The following is a 6076-nucleotide window of genomic DNA, read 5'->3' as shown; positions in this document are numbered from 1 at the left end:
CAACGGCATGGTATCTCTTTTCTTGCTGGATCACCCCTCTAGATACAAACCTTTGAGATAACTACACTGGTCATAATAAGGGCTGTTGACAGGCCCAGCATTATGGCAAGTTAGAATGTTGGATTTTTCCTCCAGTGGCTTCCCTACCCCTTTGGAATTGGGTCCATAGAGAAGGGTAAGAAATGTCAATACTATAGGAAAAATTGTAAGGATAAATTACTTGTTAAGGATCTTTGGAAAGGTAGCCTGCTGATGTGCTGTTTGTTGGAATGTGCTGTAGGTTTATGGTATGGTACTCAAAGATACATAGTGTATGACTGAAAAACATACATAAAATCTTGAGCATGTCAATGAAGCAACTTGTTGGTACTGTGCCACTGTAGGGTCAAAAATGGGTGGCCTTGAGGAGTAGGTCTTATATACTAGATCATGTTCTGTCTGGACAGCAGTATAACACTATGCTGGCATAAATCTAACACTTATATTGAATTCAGGAGGAGTGCAAAATAAAGTTTCTTCACACTCCCGCCATGCCAATTTATCCACAGCATTAGAGACTAAGGCACTTTGTGTACTCACCATTTGCCATCAGGGTCTCTGCTTCACAGAGGAGTCTCCTCAGTGTTTTAATTTACACACTGAAGAGGTGCCCCACTGTTTCTCCCAAGGAGAGCTGCCATTTTCCCTGGTCCCTTGTTTCAGGGTCGGGAAGTTATTCGCCGCCTCTGTCGCAGGGGCAACAGATCCAAAGTATTATCTTTTTTTAAAAAAAAGGGAACTGCTCCTGCGCGACTAGGGGAAGGCAGGGAGCAGCAGGAAAACTGACTGGAGAAAAACGCAAACTGGCAAACTCTGCTTCATCTGCGCAGGTAGGGATAAGGTCATCCTGGAAACCGTGGAGTATCTCTAATCTGCAGCACAAGGAGATCTGACAAGGAGAACAATGTGCTCAATTGAAGATCTGGCCTGAAAGTAATGTCAGCTTGACCCAAAGAGACCAAACATGTGTAAACACCCTAAGTTTTCATCCAATCAAAGCTCTCTTAAGTACTACAGAAAGCAGCCAGAACATCCCATATCTAAGGTTGGGGGATGTGACATCAGCGACATCATCAATGTTGTACATCGGGGTGCTGTGTGGTTTCCGGTCTGCATGGCCGTATTCTAGCAGCATTCTCTCCTGACGTTCAGAGGATCTGATAGTAGGAATGGAAAGCAAGTGGAGTATATATACTGTGAGGTCAAAAGATGAGGCCCTCTGAATAGAGTTCCATTCCTACTATCAGATCCTCTGAAGATGCCAGCCACAGATGCAGGCAAAACGTCAGGAGAGAATGCTGCTAGAACACGGCCATACAGCCCGGAAACCACACAGCACCCCAGTGATTCCGGCCATGAAAGCCTTCAACAATATAATGTTGTACATCACTTCCAGTACAACCATAGAGTTTCTGGTAATTTCTAGAGCTACCCTTTATCACCTTTGGGTTGCACCCAGAGTGATGCACCAGAGCAGAGGCTGGTGATTTAAAAAAAAATTCTGACTGCCACTCAGAGCGGTGGCAGGCAATGGCAGTGATCAGTGAAAGGCCTCCCATCACAGCAGGAGACGTGGGAACCCTACTCATGTCTGAGACAACCAAACGTATAGGCTACACTTCTCTGATCTTAAGCCAAGCACAATTAGAACACAGACAGTGGGACCCAGTAATGGGAAAGGCAGGATGCAATCCTACAGCCGAGGAGCAGGACAAAGAAGAATGACACAAACGCCAGTGTGGATCCCCCACTCCACCAATTGGGGAACTTCACACAGGTAAGCAGAGAGGACAAGAGGTCGAAGTTTGTCTGCTGCAAATGTTTCCCTCCCTTCTGCAGCACAGACCTACCATGGATTGGTTATCTGAAACACTTGTTAGCAATCTGTCTTGCACAGGAGACCTGAGAACACACCAATATCATGTCACACTAGTGTAATTCCACATGCTAGTGGGGAAAATTTGGAGCAAAGCTACAGGGTCCTGGGAGATTGCCAGCAACAAGTGAAAGGATGGGGCTGGTTAATTAATTGGAATGTGGCTCTACTGTTCTAGAACCTGGAGACCTATAAGGAGTCAGAATTGAAACTCCCTCATCCAGCACTGGGATCTTGGTTGCAAAACCCTCACATCTTTGCTGAAGCTCAAGCAACAAACCAGTTATTTTCTACTCTTAAACCTTTCTATTGCAGGCTGAAGCCTGATTCAGTATTTGAGAGAACAAGAAACCGCTTTAAGAAACTCAGGGGTTTTTAAAAAGTTGCGTTGGAAGCTCTTAAAGCTAAAAAAGCAACATATAAATCTAGCCAATACAATTTAAAAGGCGTTGAATTAGTTGTGGCTGTTGTGTGTGTCCAATTTTCTGTTTCTACGCTGCCTAAAGCTGTAACATCGCAATGACAGGAAAGAAAGAGATCTAAAGGATTTCAAAGTATTGTAATTAAGGACTTGCAGGCAAGAAGATTTTGCAATCAATATTCTCACTCTGGCTGTCCAGTTCACTGCTCTCTCAAGCTCCTTTACTTTTTCAAAATATTACTAGACTAGATGGACCATTACTGTACAAAGCAACCCCACCCCCCCACCCCCAAGGTTTTAAACAAAACTCTTCCCCAGCTCTGTTGCTGGAGATACTTCAAGTGGAGATGGCAGGAAATAAACCCAAAATGTTAGGTTACTCCCATCTCTGTGTTCCACATATTGCAGCCCTTCTATTCCCTAAATCCATTTTTGTGGGGGAGATTTTTTTTTAAACATCTGCACTCTTTGGTTCCTAGACCTCTATATCCATTAAAACATACTAATTATGCTTGCTGCTAAATATACTGGCTTGGATCCTATGAATGAGTTTTGTCTATCAGACAGCAAAGCGTACTTTCTCTTCTGGTTTTCAACAGGCCCTTGAGCAAACAGAGAAGTTTTAACAGCAAAGGAAGTGCCCACTGCGACAGTGAATATCTAGCATGCCCGGCAGCTGCAGATAGGACTGGATCCTATTTCCGCTTCATTATCTGTGTTCCTGAACAACTTGCTCCCCACTACCATTGGTCTTCTGGCTACACACCTGAATGTACCTGATTCAAAGTCAACAAATGGTGGCTTAGGGGCCAATGTCTAAAATTAGCTTGAAAATCACGGTGTCATCAAGCTGCAGCAGACTTGTGGCAACCCTATAGGGTTTTCAAGGCAAGAGGGAGACAAAGCTGGTTTGCCATAGCCTGCCTCTGTGTAGCAATCCTGGACTTCCTTGATGGTCTCCCATTCAAGCACTAACCAGGGCCAACCCTACTTAGTGTCTGAGATCTGATGACATCAGACTAGCATTGGCCATCCAGGTCACGGCAGCCTGAAATTCCTACAGGCAACCTCATCAGGATTCCAAGTGGAATTAACTTACATCATCAGGCTGAGGAAGCAACAAGAGTTTCTTCCATCTCAACAAAAGACATTAGAAACGGCTGTGTTGGATTCGTTTCTTCAAAGTAATCAGCCAGCATGGGGTTGTGTGGATGCTGTTGTGAAGCACAGCTTCCGTAGTCAATAGTCACACTATGAAGTTATCGGCAACAGCATATTAGAAGATACAACATTTTGGAAGCCATCTCATTTCTTCTGAAGAACATTCACAGGTATTTTTATTGCATTAATGCCACGTGACCTGTGCCCAAGCCTTGAATCAATCTGTTTGCCCATGGATTAGATCCGCTTGTTTACCCTCCTGTCCCTTATGACTTTCTCCTGCTTTGGATGTTACACTGCACAGAGATGGATTGTAAGGTCAAGCTATCAAGCATCCAGCCATTCACAATTTCACATTGAACTCCCAAGGCATGCCACACGCTGAATGCGAATTTTGTGAAGGACAGTCTCAGGAGTGAAACTGATACACGGTTAAGCCATGAAACAGCTCTGATGTAGATCTTAAGACACAAATCTTTACACCAGGGTTGATTTTAAGAAGTGGCACTAAGAGGAAATCTCTGCCTCTATAGCTTATAATAGCTCCCCTTGCTGCTTTTAGCAACCCCAAAGAACGTTTTCAACCCTCTGCCTTCACAACATTTTTTTAAAAAAGCTCTTTATACCTCTTGTCTATGCCTTTGGTTTTCTACCATAAAAGCTTTCATTCCTTGCCAAATACGTAATAGTTGAGCTCAAGGTTTCTGGACATAATTCCTGCAGAACGTGGCACTCAGAATACTGGTGCATTGTGCTATGTAACAGGATATTTCGGCAGATTCGAGACTTTAGATAAGTATACCGTAGAAACAATTCATGCACGAGTACTCTGGCCTTGCAAATACCAGGGCCAGTTTAGACGCCTTGCCAAGTGCTTGAGGTTTGCAAACAATTTACATACACATTTACATAATGTGAACAATCTCTAAGGGTTTGGGAATAGGGGTACTCCAGCAAGTTTCCATTCCAGTCGTTTTGACACTCTCGTAGCTGTTCTGTGCCTCAAACACTCCAATATTTCAAATAATCCCCTTCAAACTTTGAGGCTGACAGTAAAGGCCTTATTAAGCTTCCTGATGTAAAAATACACACAACCTCCTCCAAAGCAACCTGAAATAAATCAAAACAGAAGCGCCCTGAATAATTCCCCAATTTAACTATTTTTTTCCTCAGAGGAACTCCCTTTTGGGATTATTCGCTTTAAACTTAGGTAGGCTCTTCACTTTGTCTAGCTGTTACCTTAACAAGTACAAAGGATAACATGTTTATATAATCGTGCTCAAGATAAGCATTAGATTGGTAAATAGTGCCAAGATTATTTGAATTAGTATTTGAAGTATTTTGAATTAGTCATATTGTAACCTAATTTTTTTATTTCTCATATTACGTTATGATAGACCAGTGGTTCTCAACCTTCCTAATGCCGCGACCCTTTAATACAGTTCCTCAACGTTGCGGTGACCCCCAACCCTAACATTTATCAATTTTACTGACAGAAAACACTGATGCAGAGAGTCTCAGGTGACCCCTGTGAAAGGGTCGTTCGACCCCCAAAGGGGTCACGACTCCCAGGTTGAGAACTGCTGTGATAGACGGATAGCAAAGTTAACCAGATAGTAAGACATTTAATGTCTTTGAGTATTCCTGTTCAAGGAACAACCATGTAACAAACTTTATTTTCTGTGTGTGATTGTTATGTTATATGTACGTATGTTTTAATGTTTGAAATAAACTTGTTTTAATTCCTTTTTTAAAAGGATAGCAATTAAGTGCCATCAAGTCACAACTGACTGATGGCAATCTCTGAAGGGTTTTTTCAAGGCAAGAGGACAAACAGGGGTGGTTTTGCAATTGTATTTCTCTGCATAGCATCCCTGGTCTTCCTTGGTGGCCTCCCATCCAAGTACCAACCAAACCTGCTTAGCTTCCCCCTCTTGACGAGTTCAGGCAGCTCTGGGTTTTTGAGCAAAGCACAGTAGCTGTTTAAATGTCTGTCATTATTGGCCTACTGATGTTTTAAATCCATGTGTGAAAACAGCTGGCAAATGTTAAGAGGTGACATGATAACCATGTTTAAATATTTGAACGGATGTCATGTTGGTGAGGAACCAAGCTTGTTTTCTGCTGCTCCAGAGACTAGGACCAGGAGTCATGGGTTTAAGGTGAAGGAAAAGAGGTTCCACATAAACATCAGGAAAAAACTTCCTGTTAGTAAGGGCTGTTCGACAATGGAATGTACTACCTCGGAATGCAGTGGAGTCTCCTTCTTGGGATGTTTTTAAACAGAGGCTGGATGGCCATCTGTCAGGAGTGCTTTGATTGCATGTTCCTGCACTGCAGGGGGTTGGACTTGATGGCTCTTGGGGTCTCTTCCAACTCTATGATTCTATGGCCAAAGGTGTGAGTGTCTGTACTACCAGAAGGATTTGGAACTAGCTAGCTAGAATCCAACAAACTTATATTTGGTTCTGACAAAGTGTGTATTATGCTCGTTCATTATTCTAGCAGATTTCTCAGATTTTTTTTTTTAGTTCAAGCAGGGAATTAACTTTGGAAGCAACCATGGTTGTGGTATTCTC

This window comes from Sphaerodactylus townsendi, linkage group LG09 (genome assembly GCF_021028975.2).
Source record: "Sphaerodactylus townsendi isolate TG3544 linkage group LG09, MPM_Stown_v2.3, whole genome shotgun sequence".
Lineage (NCBI taxonomy): Eukaryota > Metazoa > Chordata > Lepidosauria > Squamata > Sphaerodactylidae > Sphaerodactylus > Sphaerodactylus townsendi.
Note: the sequence above shows the minus strand (reverse complement) of the source record.